Raw genomic sequence first — 17,164 nt, forward strand, 5'->3', positions numbered from 1 at the left:
CGTAATTTTACTCCAGTTATAAGGAACATCTCTGAATTTAACGGATTGGAAGTCTTCTATTTGCAGAACATGTGAAGCTAGATTGTTTTTCCATCTGATTAATCAGAGTACAAGGTGAATATCAGTGAGCTGCAGTTTGCAAGCAAATGAATGTTCATGGGCAGAATCAGCCAATCAAAATGGCAGCGTCTACAGATGTTTCTTTTTAAATGAGAAACTAAACCTATATCAAATTCACCTTCCACATGTGAGGTGGGATATTTACAAGTACATGCAAATGAATGCATGTAGAAATCCTGCAGCTCTACTGTAAGTTAACATAAACCTTCATGTGATGACGTTAAACTTGCCTGACCTGAAATGTTATCAGCTTGAGATGAGACATCGACACATCTCGGCCATGGTCTGGACAAAGGGGTTCTCATGAATAGTCCAAGGGATCCCCCCTTTGTTAAAATAACTCCAGATAAAGACTGGTTTAGCCCCAGTGGCTAAGCCAGGAGCTAGAAAAACTCTCAAAATCCAGTCCATTCTACATGACCTGCATGCTGCTGACAGATAAGAGCAGGTGCCATCATATTCTTGAATGCAGTTTCCCTGTTAGTAGAAAGCAATCTGTTACAGATTACAAGTTTTTAGATATCTATAGTAACCAGTAACCTTCTTTCATACATTAATTCCAATAACGTGGCAGGTATAAACCATCATTTACAGGCAGCAACAATGAAAAAGTTCATGATCCAGCAGATGTAATTTCTGCCTTTGTGTTCTCTTCATGTCCGAGGATTATGGTGCATGCTATGCAAATTCACTCTCATGTTGATTTATGTAAGTGTGCTAGACAAACAGAGAACAAAGAAATGATCTCAGAACCAGTCATCTCTTTGCCAAACAGAGGGCAAAGGTGTGTTTGTGCTGCATGTAGGCTGAAGCAGCCGCTCCGTGCACTGGATCAACATCATGTGTGACAGGACTGTTGTAAAAAATATATGCATTGTGAAGTCATTTCTGAATCAGTGAGTGGGCCTCACCATAAATCTGATGCACGTAACCGTCTTTGTTGACACTCTAAAGTACAGTACACACATAGGCTTGATTTGCATCGGTTGCAGATTTATAAGGAGCATAAACAGAGTGATTTGCCTTAGGGGGATAATAAGATTGTGGGATATTTTTTTGCTGCTCATGTGTTCCATGCAAATACAAAGAGGCTGAGCTGCATTCATATGTGGCTCACAAAGTGCAAAGCTAATGCATATTAAATCATACACCCAGAAATGTTTTAACGAGAGAAGAGTACAAACTAGAACTGAAGAATATATAAATGGCAATTCATTCCATAATGAGGCATGAATAAGGTATCTTCTATATAGCATTTTTATGTAATGCTTTGACATGCTCACACATTTTCCAGAGCACTAAATACAAAAAAAAAAAGAGCTTCACGCGTGGCTAAGCCCTTGACACAAATGCGTCTCTGCGGTATTAGAGAATTTTGGGTCTGCTTGAAAAACAGAGCCTTCCATACATCCCCCTGGAGACGCACAGGCTTGACTAAATAAACACATTCAATTAATTATTCACAGTGACTTCTCTTTTGAGAGAGTCCCCAAAGATCCTGCTGAGAACAACATCTGCCCTTTGCCCTCCTTTGTCCACTTGTTAGCGAGATCAGGACGGAGATAATACTGGAGCAGGAGGGGAGCGAGGTACGCAGGCGTTGAGTCGCAGCTACAGTGATAGTAGCTGATAATAAGGTCAAAAGGCCATCCATCAAAAAGCATTATATCTAAGCAATTCACACTTCCCCCCCTACGCTCTTCAAATAGCCAATAACAGTTCAACCAGCTGTGAGCAGATTCATAATGGATTATGGAGGAGAAGGTAGCCTCAAGTGGAGCAAATGGGCAGGTTTGACTTTTAAAGCCATTGTTGTCAGAGTTGGCTTTCCTTTTTTTCTTTTTCCTCCAATGAGTTTGTGTTAAGAATGTGCCATATGCAAAAAAAACATGCAAGCTGCTAATGAGAGCAGAGATGGCTCGCACTAATTATTCCTCCAGTGTGCCAGAAAACAGACATTAAAAAATGATGATTGAGTCCACTTGCAGTATACTCTTGACACTGTCTTGACATCCCCCCGATGATAAGATAAAAACCAGGAAGGGGCAGGAGCTTTGGGGGGAATCTCTGCTCGATTAATGTGGCAGCTTAGCCCACTGCTGCATTGTCATCAAAGTTTTACAGCAACAACTCTTTGAGATGCGCGTCCAGCAGTTGTGCACTGAAGTGGAGCTTTACGGAAAACAGCGGTGTTCATCACACATTAAAGCTAGCAGCCCCTAATCCTCCGCTCAGGGCAAAGTGTTTCATGGGATCAATATAAATGATTTCCTCTCATTGCTTCTGGTTGTAGCCTACAATATTCATGAAAAGACTGCATGCAGCTATCACTATACCCCACGTCCTCTGCTTTATCTCCTGCTCTTACTGAACGCATCAAAACACACTGCGCTGTGTGTCGGTGGTACAAGATCCCCCCCCTCCTCCACACACACACATACACCTACACTGAGACGCACATTGACGCCAGTGTTGCTCCTGCTGCACTCGTAAAACTCCTGCATTGAGAACTACACAGCGCAGCAGCACATGAGTCTCGGCAGCAGCAGTGTTGACAGGCTTTCTCTATGCTTGCGTCAGAGATATCAGCTGCGTTTTTTTGTGATTACCCTGCCCCCCCGCCATGAGAAGTGATTAAATACATGGTGATGATCTGTGTTTCTCTTGCGGTGACAGAAGGCGAAAGAAGGCGAGATGTGCTGGTGATAAAAGGCTATAACTGATGGAGGAGGGTAATCCGGCTACTTTTCCCCAACCATCACTTTCCCTTCTGCTGTTTTCTTGCGCTTTGCATTGTCTCACATCTTCTCTTGCTATCTTCCTCGACACCTTGTTTCTGGCTCTCTTACTTAATGCACACTCTTTAGATGGCAAACCCACCCCCCACCCCCCTAGGTGGGTTTTGTGGCTGTGCACTAATGTGGAACAACCTAATGCAATCACAGCATGCGATGCCATCCACAGAAAAATCTAGAGGAGGCAGCTTGTACGATCGAGCCTCAGTCGTACCATGCATCAGTGGCTTTAAAAACCCCTCTTCCTCTTTCTGTCTCCATCTCTGCTTTTTTTCTTTATCCATCAGCAGTGCACAAGGCTTACCTTCAGGTCTCTGCAGGAGTAGCTGGCAGGCTCCCTTCCAGGCATTTCACAGCTGCTCCTCTCCCCAGGACTGCGCACTCCTTTCCTGGCTTTTGTTAAATCAACAACAGCCCTCCTGCCTCTCTCCTGCCGACCAGCTCCTTCTGCTCTTCACCGCTCTCTATCTACTCCTGTGTGAGAGGGGGGTCTGTCTGTACATGTGTGTTTGTATGTGTGTGTGTGAATCTGGAGGAGGAGGAGAGAGAGAGAGAGAGAGAGAGAGAGAGAGCAGCACAATCAGAGTGGGTGCGAGAAGAGATGGAGAGGATGTAAATATGCGTGTGCTCTCTCTCTTGAATGCTCCTCTCATCTCACTTCCACACAGAGATTGGACCTATTGTCTCTCAGGATTTGCCTCTTTTATAGAAGTGTGTGTTTATGCCTATTTGCACAGAGCCTAACATCCTTGTATGTGTGTTTGTGTGTGTGTGTGTGTGTGTGTGTGTGTGTGTGTGTGTGTGTGTGTGTGTGTGTGTGTGTGTGTGTGTGTGTGTGTATGTATGTGTGTATGTGTGTATACATCCACCACATGGCTCCCTTCTGGGTGCTGCAAAAGGCAAGGAGAAATATGTATAGAAAAGTCAAGAGCAGTGGGAGAGCTGAGTTCTGTGCAAGCATGTTGGGGGGAGAGAGAGTGATGGTGAAGAGGAGTGTGGGACAATCAATTGCTAAAACTGCAGTTGATAAAAAAAAAAGCCCTGAGGATTTGAGAGAGAGAGAGAAAGATATAAAGTGAAAGTAGAGAAAATAATCTTGGTGAAAAACACACAAGAGTAAGACAAAAGAGAGCAGGATATGAAGAAAATTGGAAAAAAAAGGAATAAAGAGGATTTATTTTCAGAGGTAGACTGGTGTTACTTTTGGTGAATCCATCCCCACATATTTCAACGGTAAAGTGATAAAATAAAACTGAAGTGAAAGAGAATTGACCTCAGCTAGGCCACATTAGCATCAAGCTTTTAAGCACTGGTTCAAAATGTAAAAATACATTCACAGCTCAGCAGCAGAAAGGAGTGCCCAGGCTCATTTTATTCCTAATACTTAAAATCTTTTATCAGTATCTGTTTTCAGTATTTGGAGAGAAAAAAGGTTGCCCAATGACTGGACATACAGTCTAGACTGACAGACGGATACTTGACATTGAGATGTAGTTATGCATGGAGAAAATTGAATGTAGTCTTGACATAACAGAGGAGGAGTAATGAGACTGGGAGCAGCGAGGGAAAGCGATATGGAGATGATGATAAGTGGGGGAGGAGCGACAGAGGCAGCTATCACCACAAAGCCTCTTCATGTACTTCCTGCATTGAGTTTGGGAGATTTATGACTCTGCAGCCCCGCTTTGTTCCCGCATGAGCCCCCCCCTCACCACCCCTCCCCACTTCTCCCTGCTAAGTCGCAGGGGCACAGCAAGATGGCTACGAGATACTTCTTTCCCCAGTCTCGGCCGGTTGGGGAGCCAATGACAGCGGATTATGGAACATCAAGGAGTGAGGCTGCAATAATGAGAAGCTTGGGATTCAGCTGAGGGATAGGACTTGTGGGTTTCCACTCACACTCCCTGGCCTAGCAGTGATAATCTCAGCAGTGATCATGAAGTGTTGGGGTTCCTAATTGTGAAAAATTCAGGTCCTTTGGCAACAGAGCCACATGGATCCTGCGTGTGGATCGAGCCCTTGGTGGATCCCACTTGCTCAGATCCAGGGCATGTGTAATTATTTCCCCTCCTGAGGTTACACCGTTATTGATCAAAAGCTGAGCCCCTTCCACCTTATTGCCTCCACCGTTCATCCTGTGGAGAGAGCCATTTTGTTAACTGTACCACCTCCCATTAATCACCCATCACACATTAATAAAGCTCCTTGGCACTTTCATTATTACAAGTGCTCGGGTGAAACTTGTGTATACAGTGGACTCATCAGCATAATGCTAAGGGATGTGGGTAACACAATATAATAGGCTCTTCATTTGTCCTTTAAAAGATGATCCATTATAATTACCAGGCTGTGGATAATCCAGCTGAGGTGAGCTGCAGTATAAAGCTGCCCTAATAAGAGAATGTACTGTCTGATGACATATTCATCAATGCAAAGATTTTCATATGAAATAAACATAGCTCTTTCTCCCATGTTCATCGTGAGTACAAGCTATTCTTAGTATGCATCCTGCAGTCATAAAAAGAAATATGCATGACATGTATTTTGATTTACATCGTGTATTATTTAAATCACTTCACATAGTAGGAGGGAGAAAGTGAAGAGGGGGTGTGTATGTATTGAATGTATGACCATTATTCAACATACATGATTAAAAAAAAAAAGAAATCTTTTGGCACAGTCTGCTGCAACAGTTCAGACAAGATAGCAGTGACAGGACTCAGTGGTGCTTTTTACACAGAGATCCTGCAACAATTACGACGCCAAACTTATGTCAATACTGTCCATTTACAACTCTGTTTTTGCACATTTACATTTAATCTTTCATATTTAATTTACAACCATTTATGACTCTGTTTTTGCACATTTACATTCAATCTTCCATATTTAATCTTCCTATTTAAGACTAGTAATGCTTAGTTAAATCCTGGTTGTATATATTCACATTCTTAGTTTTGATATTTTTAGTGCTTATTTACTTTGTATTTGATATTATAGTATGTTTACATTTGCTAACATTGTGTTTTTTACTCATATTGTGTGTTGGATAACCTGCTGCTGTAACGCCACAATTTCCCTGTTTGGGATCAATAAAGTAATTCTATTCTATTCTATAAACCGTGCTGACATTCTGCTTTCCCAAGGTGTGATTGTACTCAGTGTGGCAAGACATAAGCAGCGTACCTCTAGTGTTGTTCTGTCCTGAAGGCTTCACCATTTAAACAGATGCCGTTTAGCCTCTGTTACACCTTTTGTTTCTGTAGCTGCTGCAGGTGGAACAACTTCAACCCACCATGTTTTGCCTCCATATACCTTCTACACAGACAGTGAGGTGTAATCCAGCAGTCCAGTATTGAAGGCATTGTGTAAAAGGGGCAAAAGTAAAAGGCCATAGTTCACATCTGCGACCTCCTGCCACTGCAGCCCACAGCAGATTATGTGTGTTAGGCCGGTGCCATCAGGGAAAGGAAAGACCATGTCAGAGGTGGTAACTGAGCAGAGATGAATGAGTTCTGTCTTGCATGGAGTGAAGAGGTGAGGAGGAAGTGTCATTTTTCTCTGCTCCCTTGGCTCCAGTCACCCCCCCCCCACCCCCACACACACATACACACACACATCCACATCCAAACTCTTCCATACACCCGCCCTTTGGATCCATCCCTCTTCACTTTCTCTCACCTCCTCCTAGGCTTCATTAGGTCTGATTGATCTTCTTGTCAGAGCTTATGGCACAGCAATGAACTGCATTGTTACTAGCAGCATATAACAAAGAGGAGTGGGAATAGAAAAATCAGAGGACGACCACAGGAAACATTTCACCACAAGGTTATAATGGAGCAAGTTTGTTGTGTGAAAATATGTGTGCTGCGAGAGTTTCCTCTTTAAAAGAAAACATTTAAAGCCTCACACTGTTATCAAAAGTAGTTTAGCAGGGATGCTTATGATGTCATGCTGTATGATTTTATCTAAAATATTTAACTGTTCAAACATGTGCTTGTTGTGAATTAGTACAACACAAAGAGCGGAGCAGCAGGCCAGCATTTAATAGCAAAGAGAACTGGTGAATGCATGAAGAGGCAAGGTATGTTTGCCATGGAAAACGTGTAAATTATTAAAGGATCTATCCGACCAAGCTGCCACAGCTTTATTCTAAACAAATTTGTCAGTGTCTATCGGCTTAACATATCATTATAAAGAAAATAAATGAGGTTTAGGAGCATTGCAGCAATTATTGCGTTTTTTTCCCTCTAATAATGAGTGGGGTATTGTTTAAAGAGGAAACTGAATTTAAAAAAAATGAGTACATCTATTAACGTTTAAATTATAAATCATGTGAGTGTGAAGACCTACACAGCAGCCCTGGCCTTGTTATATGTGAATACATTATTTAGAAATGCTGAAGCATGCTTTTTTTTCTTCTTGTGTTCAGAACATTGAAGTATCCACAGTCCATAAACAAGTTACATACATTGCAGGAATTGTATAAGAACATTTCCAATGGCTACCCAACAATCAAATCCAAATTGCTGCACTTAATTATGTATAAGTGAAATCTTACAAGAATCAACGAGACAAACAGGCTCATTGAAAATTACTTTTCAATTAACAAACTCATAATCAAGGAGCTACCAGATGTAAAGTCAAGATATTTTATTTTATTTGAGTTTCCATACAGGAACAGACATCTCAACATTCATATTCGACTACATTTAAATGCAAGTATTTGAGAGATTGTGCCTCCATTTTTTTTCATCTTAAAATATGAATGTTGTAACATAAAATTATGTCATACATGTTCCACTGTCTGTTTTTCATGCTAAAATAATCAATCTTTTTTTTCAATTGTGTGAACTGCTCCTTTGCTTGAACACCATCACACAGTCCAGACACAGTGACACTATGTGGAGGAAATAAGTATAGCAGTAACAGATAAAACACAACCACTATCTACTGCTGTGTGTTTGAATGAAGTAACACATGCTAGATTAAACATACTTGGAGTTTCTTTGCAATAAATTCCAAGAAATATAACAGGATACCTGCTTTTCATTGGCAAAAATCCTCAGTTATTGAAATTCTCCAATGAAAGCATAATTTGTTAACGGCCAATAAAAGCAGTGACCAGTGCTAAAACTTGTTGATTTTTCAGTTTCAATGAGAAATTACACTGTTCTCACATTCTGCCTTTCTCAGTGGTCACTTGAGAAGTGATGAAAATATTGTGCATCCCAGTGGGTTGAGTGGGCTTCTCAGTAACGAACAGCATAACCTAAATGATAATACTTTGATTGAGCACAAAAGAGAATACAATACATGTCTATTTCCTTTAGGGGTGTTTATGGCGGGCAAAATGTTTATGCCGGGCAAATGCAGAGCCAATTACCAGTTGACTGACTCTCCAAATATAGCTCCTGGGAGACAAGCATATTCTTTATTCTTCTAATTAACTTCCTTTTAAGAAATGACATGGGGAAACATTCCAAAAACACAAAGAAATTAAGCTTTTGAAGAGGATGCCCATTTTAAAAAAAAAGAAAGCAAATGTCCACTTCAGTACTTTATTTTATGGCCCCAAGGCCCATCTCTTACTATGGTCAATGCTTCAGTCCAAGACCATCAATGTCTGAAAGCTTTGGCTTCCTTTTATCCGGAGCAACCTCTTCATTTAAAGGCTGTGTGTTAAGAGGTAAAGTCTGCAGGGAAGGGCTGCCAGGTGGAGTTTTTACTGAGAGACAGAATATATGCCTTCTGAGGATATCACTGAAACATTTTTGTACATTTCATCTCTAAAACATGTTAAGTGTTTAGTATGCAAGCACAGAGTCACATACCAATACTGCATTTCAGTGCAGTGAAGAACGAGTATGCCATCATTGTCACCAGTGCAAAGCGCGAATGAGTCTTTGTAACATAATATCCTTTTTCATAAGAATGAAAGGATAGAATGTGGAGAACATTCTTGTTATACATACACAAATGACAAATGTGAAAGGAGACATGACAAAAGGATGAAGAACTGTGAAAAGACATGAAATGTGATATCCTAGCTGAATCCGCAGGACAATGTAATCCCTTAAGTGGAACAAATGTTCAGTGTTCGCTTGTGGATTTGGTGACCAGGTGTCACTTTTCCTTTGTACAAAAATGAATTTGCACTCATTCCAAACATGCCACTGACTGTGCAGAGCAACTTCTTCAGATTAAACGGGCACACAAGAGGAGGGAAAGAGTGGTTGTGTATTTTCTTCCCTTTCAATTGGTTACGTTTACAAGCTATGTGGCTGCTTAATCAGGCTGAAGTCCTTCAAGTGGGGGGATGTGTTACTGGGAGAGCAGATCATAATCTGATCTAGACTATAGTAGAGGGAAGGAAAAACAAAACATTTACAGTGAATCATTATTATGTGTTGTCAGTGCATGGATTAATATAGAATTTAATCAACAGAATATACATTAAAAGATCAATTTAATAATATTTTTTTTGGGATATCTCTTCAAAATATATGCTTTTTGCCTGTCACTTTTATTTCTACACATTCCCGCAGGGCAAACAGGATCACATTCCAAGGTTCCCAATACTGACAAACAACTCAAATGCATTACCCTACAGCCCTGCACAACACATGTAACCAGGCTGTGTACTTCAAATGTGTACAACATGCTTCTCATCTCACACTTCGTTGCCTTCTGTACTGCACATGCTGCAGTCACATCCTGACCATCTGCTTATGAAACTGAAAATAGGCTAGAGCAGTGAAAGGGATGAAGTTTTGCATACTAAAAGCATGCATTATTCCATTTGTTTTGATAAAGGCCAATAGCTAGTGGGCATGCGATCAAAGAGTAATTCCTGTGGTGGAAACCACACAAAACTTTGTTGGCCAGACCTCATGCTCGACAGCTGAAGTCCTGGTCTATGGTCTATCTCTTGAAATGCACATTGTACCACAAGGCATCAAAACTATATTTACATTCCTAATAGCAATGTCATAAAAATAACTTTGTTTCTGAACGCATCTACCTCAGAATGGTTGGTTTCGCACAAATGCATGCTGATAATGAGCGTGCAATGTGCAGAAACAATTTTCCAAAACTGGTTTGCATCCTTTGTTATTGTTGTAATAAATGACAAATGCTTTACAAGCAAATTACACAGTTCAGGATTGCAATGCTTGGCCTTTAGCACTTTGCCATTTTTACTCTGTGATGATTGATATGGAATATGAATGCTCAGTGACATGATGACCCAGCAAAATGGCTTCACCAGTCTATGACCCACCCACACCCCTTTGTGCTCTCTCTCTCTCTCTCTCTCTCTCTCTCTCTCTCTCTCTCTCTCTCTCTCTCTCTCTCTCTCTCTTTTGCTCTTTCTCTCTTTCAGACACACACAAACACACGCAACCATCATCCCCAAAGTATCGACCTATTCAGTTCAAACCGAACAGATCATAGCTATATGAAGCCAAAGGGTGACAACAAAACTATGCGTTTCAACACACATTCAAATCACAAATCCAAAAGGAAAGAAAGGCTTCCTTTCCACTTTCACCAACATTATCTAACAATTTAAATCAAAAGTTCAAGTATAAACTCTGCCTATGAGGTCATTTTTATGATGACGTCTTCTGCAAATTCTAGAAAGAAAAAAAAAAAGGTGAATAAATCTACTTGTGCAAGTGATTAAATAAAAGGCCCATAGTTAGGCAGAATATCTACTTTAGAGGAAGAATGTGCAACTTTTTGATCCAGTAGATGTCGCCCTCGAGCACCAGCATTAAACCAAAACAAACCGCTGTTTGGCAACACGTCCGCTATTTCTGAAGCCCTCGCTCTCCTCCAGCGGCACATCTCCAACCCCTCTCCACTCACAAAGAAGCTGGAATAGCCAACTGACTTGAAACAGCTGAAACAACGTACATTAGGAAAAAACATGTTAATTCAAAAGCAGATGAAAGGGTCCAAATCCAAAGCAACAACCAGGATGACAGTATTTTTAACTGTGCAGCTGTTTTTTGCTTTTTTCAAAACCCTGCTCTGGTTGAATATCAAAACTGACTCACTCTACACTAAACATTAAATGTCCATGTAGAACAGCCTTAATCTTCAGAAACTATAGATGCTGGTCCTGCTGTTCATGAATGTATTTTTGTCATTCCTCCCTCAAAATTTCAAGAATCTCAAATATTGTATTCTACTTCAAGAACAAACGAGGCAAACGAACAAGACTCTGTTCAGCATTTATTCATCACAAACTGCTGAGGCCAATGTGAAAAATATAGACTTTCAGACTTTTTAAAAAAGAAGTCTGTCTTTCAAGTGTTCCCTTTTTTGATGTTGCCTTTGATAGAGAAAAACAAATGAAGGAGAAAGGTACTCAAACAAAAGAAGTTGTTGATTCTCTTTCCAATCTTTTCCCAGAACTTAACCGTGATCAATACCATCAATACATTAATAAAATAAAGAAAACCTGCGACTACTGTCTGTTTAATAGTTCTGTCCTATGTAAAAGTAATTTGACCAAGAAAAGATACATAAAAGTTTTTTACGGTAATTTGCATTTGAATGCCTGGTTCAGTATAATAATGGCTGTCTTTAGGTCTTTCAAAATACTTTCCAATGAGGGACACTGCCTTGTCAGTTCCATGTAGAGTTCAACTGCAAAGATTCTCTGGAAATATTTCCATATCAAGTCTTTGTAAAAAATATTTATCTTTGCGATTCCTTAATTAATTCAGTTCTTGATTGAACTGCTTGTCATCCATTAGTTAATGAGTGACCCTACATCGAATGTTCTGTCCACTAATGGTGATGGTAAGCATAATAGGAACAAAAGGAGGAGTGAATCAGGAACGACTTGAATTAGGATGAATCATTCATAAGTTCCTCCCCTTTAATACTCGTAATGGAGGACTATAAAGTAGATAATGATTTGATTCTAAAGAACAAACTGTGAGATCATATATGAATTATTTATTACTTAATGATGTGTTCGTGTACCTGTGAATCATATGCTAACCACTTTCTTGAGTAGATTAGCTCTGAATCAACTTAGTAACAGCACAACATTGTGACAACGTATTCATTACCAGTTAATACTGATATAATGAAGGAAAATAAAATGGACAATGGTTTCAGTAAATTCCTGTAGCTGGCTACTGAATAGTCTTAAAAACACCTGATTAAAATACATATGCATTAATGGTTGTTCTTGCCACTAGCAGCCTATAACTACTAATAAAAATCAATAAAATAACAAACCTTTATTTTCAGTGGTAATGACTGTTAAGTTAAAATGATATATTTACATTTATCAGAAACATGAGTTACATCAAACACAGCACCTCGCAGAACAAGGCTGCTATGACTGGTGCTTTGTGCTGTTTTGGATCTGAGCTAACCGTTTGAAATCCCAAGGTGAGATGACAATTCAAAGGAACTGGGGAACTTCATATAAAAGGTTCTTTGTTCTCTAAATTGTTGAAATTCTTCACTTGTGTCCTAATTAACTTATCGTTAATGAAACATTACCTGCTTTATGATGATAATGATTTGTTTGGATTTTTTCATTTAAAATGGCTTGAATTTTATTTTCCTGCTAAGTTTTACTAATGTTTTATAAGAAGTAAAATTATAAGGCAGAATAAGTGTTAACGTTTGTATCCCTTGAATGGCTCACAACCAAAGAACCAACCAACAGGTGCAATCGCCATGCACGAGGAAATAGCTTCATTGTGTTTTCGTTTTAACAGTATGTTCTTAATACACTCTTAGGGTGGCTGTGGCTCAGTTAGTAGAGTTTGTCATCTCTTAACCAGAAGGGCAGGGGTTCAATCCCCAGCTCCTGCAACCACATGTCTGATGTGTCCTTGGGCAAGACACTTAACCCCAAGTTGCTCCCCCTGCTTCGTTGGTGGGTTATGAATTTGTATGAAAGGGATTATTTAATACTGATGGACTGTATGTAGCAGCCTCTACCATCAGGGTGTGAATTGGTTTGACATGCGGTATGAAATCACTTTGAGTAGTCAGAAGACTAGAAAAGTGCTAAATAAGCTCAAATCCATTTATCAATCTTTCATTGATATTGCATGTTGATCAACACATATATATTTGCAAAAAAATATATTATAGAGTTCTGACTCTGTTGCTTTGGCCACCACTTCTGCATCCTTCTTTTTACTCCATGTCTAGCCTCTGGAGACCGAATGGGGGGGCCTCCTGTCTGATAGGGATAGTCTCTTGCGGTGATTTGCATGTTTGAACAAGCAATCGTTTGCCTGAAATTGTATAGTCACCAGCTGTATGTATGAATGCATTAAATTATGAACCTGAAGCCATGGTGGAAACAGCTTTTTAAAATGTGGATTATGGACGAAAAACTTGACTTCCTTCTTCCCTAAAACCCTCGACTTGCAGCATTTTATTTGCTTATCATTCACCTGAGCTTACCTCTCCTGACAGATCCATCATAAGTGGCAAATATGCTAACATAGTGACTGAAACAAACCACCACGTCAAACCACTCACCAGCTAGCTCTAAAGAAGCATATCTTGAAGACGCTGCAGAAGTTTTAGGAGATACAATATCTGGGTCACCTGTAGAAAAATAGATTTTCTCCAAAGGGCTATCCATGTCAATTTGGCCCAAATTTCTGTCAATAATCAATGTACACATCTCTTAGGTTCAGTGGCATCTCAAATTTAACTACTCAGCACAAGTGCCTTTATGACATTTGTAACTTGTTGTCTCAAATATCAATTAATTTAATTTATCTTTGGTTTTGGTATCAGGTCTAATGAATGTATCTGATGAACTACTTATGCATTACACCTCGGTTCACTACCTCGGGTCCCTGGAAGAGGCCTGCTAGCAGCCTACTTAGTACTTTGTTAAAGACTGACAACACATGGGGACTGTGTGTGCGTGGGTTCCAAGACGTGGAAGAGGCTCCCCTGCCTGAGGGAGTTTAGGGACTCTCTTGGGCTTTGTGGTTCACAACACAATTGTGTACACCCTTGTCATTGTGATGCCATTGTGTTTGTATTTGCTGTTCCTTGAACCATGTTGAAAAGTGCTTTTGTCACACAAAGTGTGTGGTTTGCACCGTATTTCCACTGTAAAATAACAACTAGGCTACAAGGTTCTTGATTCGGTTTGGTTTTATTGTTAAACCATTAGAATTAAGATAAACACTCTGAAATGCCCCTTAGTGAAAAGAAAAAAGACGTCCGATAAAAAATGGTAGACAATATGAATTCAAACGACTATCTGTTCAGACACACCAAGCAGACGGCAAAGAACTAGTGGCGTCGGCGGCCCTGACACACAAAGGAGACTGTTGCCTGTCGGTCCATCGGTGAGCGGTCGTCGCCCTAGTTTTTGCGGTGTGTCCAGCTCCGTCGCTACCCTTTGGCTCCAGTTGGCCTCTTTTTGGCCAGTTCCACATCTGATTGGCTGCGTTCAGCTAAACATTACAGAATACAGACTGTTGAAAACACTTAGCAATCTAGCAATCAATGCACCTGTGCACCTTAACAAGCTATGCTACTGTAATCAATTAGTTAGCAATTAGCATGTATTTAAAGTGGAAAAACAACATTAGCACTTAGAAATTGAACAGGCCTTTTTTACAAGTATAGTCTGGTGCTGCTCTGTAGGTTTGGTGGAATGTGATACATTTCTTTTTGTAATTTTGGCACCATGTAAAAAAATATATATATTAATTTACTGATTGGTTAAATAAACAGTAGAACAGAAAACCATCCATGTAACAATACTGTCTTTAAATGAAGGTGCACAAGCAGGATATCTAATCTTACAAAAAAAGGCACATCTCTGCCCTTGTGTTGCTACCCTCATGTATGACGGAGGATTAGGGCCACGTTAAAAAACTTTTTTTTTTAACTTCAAGATTAAAGTCGTAAATTTACGAGATTAAAGTCGTAAATTCACGGGAATAAAGTCGTTAAGCAGGGTCCAAGCAGGGTAAAGTGGAGTCGTTAAATTTACGAGTTTGAGACCAGCCTGCGCGAAAATGATGAAAGTAGAACTCTTAAAGTCTTTAAAGAATAAAAGAATAAAGTGGTTATTTCAGTCTATATGAGAAGAGCAGCAGCATCCTGTTCTCAAATGACAAACATGGAGCATCTTGTCCTAAAGGTTTCACTAATAAGGAAATAGGATACTTCCTTGTGTAGTCGGTAAAAACAGTTGAAGAGAAGTTTTCACTTCAACTTGAAAGACTTTGTTTATCTGTAAAATGATAAACAAGACACAAACTGTCTCTGCACATGAGACACTTTAACAAGGCAGACAGATAACAGACACAAATAGTTGTGTTGTTTACTTGTGCAGATATGAAACTACACATGCTTTTGACACATCATCATCTTCACATTGTCATAAAATATCAGCACCCTGAAAAGATTCTGCAAGAAACTGAAGAAAGAACCACACTGACTGGGAGGAAGTTGTGTCTGAAGATAAATAAATACTTTAAGAGTTCTACTTTCATTATGTGCGCAGGCTGGTCTCGAACTCGTTAATTTATGAGATTATTCTTGTTAATTTACGAGATTATTCTCGTTAATTTACGACTTTGATCTCAAAATTTAAATAAAATAAAATTAACGTGGCCCTTATCCTCCGTCGTACTCATATGCTAGTTAGGGTCAGTAGGTAAACTGACCGACCACTGGTAGCCTAAATGTCCGCAAGCTGAGTGACAGAAACTGATCCAGAAACCACACTATGCATTTGAGTGCTTGAATTAATGTGGGAGGAGAATTCCTTTTGTTTACTATCCCTGTTAGACATCTCATTATCAATGGCACAATAGTGTAGTTCTTATCAGTAAGGGCCTGCAGTGACAGTGTTGCATTTGTTCTAATCAGCATAGAGTAAGTGCAAAGGTAAACATCTGATAACATCAGAAGTGGAAAGTAACTGAGTACATTTTCTCAATACTTGAATACAAATGTGAGGTACCTACGTTGTTCTACTTTTTACTCTGCTATATATTTTTTCCTTACCTTGCAGATCAACATTTTACATACACATTGTAAGATTCATTTAAGACAATATGAAAGTGTACCGTGGATTGAACTATCAAACATAAATATTAGTCAAAATGTGTCCTGTTAGAAATATTCACAAGATATGGAAGATTTATGTATGATTTGTGCTGCTACTTTAACTTCAATAAAATACCTGAGAAATTGATTATATGAATTACTAACGCTAAAACTGCACTTTGCCTTTGTTTTACTGCTGAATAATTATATGGCCAAACACTGATGGACTGCAGTAACTAACAATTGTTCATGGGTTTTAATATAATTGAGTTGACAAACAAGATGTATATTCTTTTCCACTCATTTGTTTTGTTTCCCATTTTGTTTTATTATTTTATAGATCAGATTAAAATATATTTATGTTATAAACACAAGGTTACAGTTACAGGGCTGTATGTTTGGATATGTGAGCAACAATTCATATGAACTGAACAATTGATTAAAATCAATTAATTAATTAATTAACACTGAATGCAACACATGAATGCGTTCTATGAGACACATGTGACACACATGTAATTATAACAGTTTTATCAGCCTGAGCATCAATTACATGGCTGTGAGAGACATAAACATAACTTTTGTACCTTTTTGAGACTTCAAAAGTACTCAGTAAACGGAAACCACCACTGTTCTCTTTTTTTCACTTGCAGCAGTCGTTGGATACAAATATTACTCTAAGATCTGTAGATTTATTTTTAGTTCAGGTAGGCTACTTTTGGCTAGTATCATAAGAGTGATTGAATCATTTTAAACATGTAGTATCAAAAATAATTGAAACATTTTCACATCTTTGCTTTACAATCTCCCTTTTCTGCATATTTTTACCCATTACATGAGTGCTGTAAATAACCTCCCCAGTTCCGATAAAAAATTGAGTGCGTTTACATTGAGTGCCCTGGTTATGAGCCTTATCTTGGTTGGTCCTAAAACAAAGGCAAACTGCAGTATCTGACACCTTCTTCATGGTGAAACCAAGGCAAGCTGCAGTAAGTGTCACTTCCTGCAGTTTGCTTTGGTTTCTCAGTGTATTTTACAGATACTGCATAACAAAAAAATATATATATATATCTGGGAAATAAAGCAGTAGAACTACGAAACTCTCACAGATTGAGGAGCAGATACTGCACTTACAATTTGTGCCAAAAAGTGAAATTCACAAAAAGTGCAGATAC

The 17,164-nt window shown here is 39.3% G+C and overlaps 1 protein-coding gene across 1 annotated transcript in view; it reads right to left on the reverse strand.

Moving 5' to 3' along the window:
* The window catches only part of kcnj5 (potassium inwardly rectifying channel subfamily J member 5), a 35,656-nt gene extending 32,073 nt beyond the window's left edge, over positions 1-3,583 (reverse strand). The window contains exon 1 of the mRNA XM_020649065.2: positions 3,220-3,583. The gene's annotated coding sequence lies outside the window, so the exon portion shown is untranslated. The remainder of the gene's footprint in view (positions 1-3,219) is intronic.
* Positions 3,584-17,164: the final 13,581 nt, after the last annotated feature.

Source organism: Labrus bergylta, chromosome 11 (assembly GCF_963930695.1).
Source record: "Labrus bergylta chromosome 11, fLabBer1.1, whole genome shotgun sequence".
Classification (NCBI taxonomy): Eukaryota; Metazoa; Chordata; class Actinopteri; order Labriformes; family Labridae; genus Labrus; species Labrus bergylta.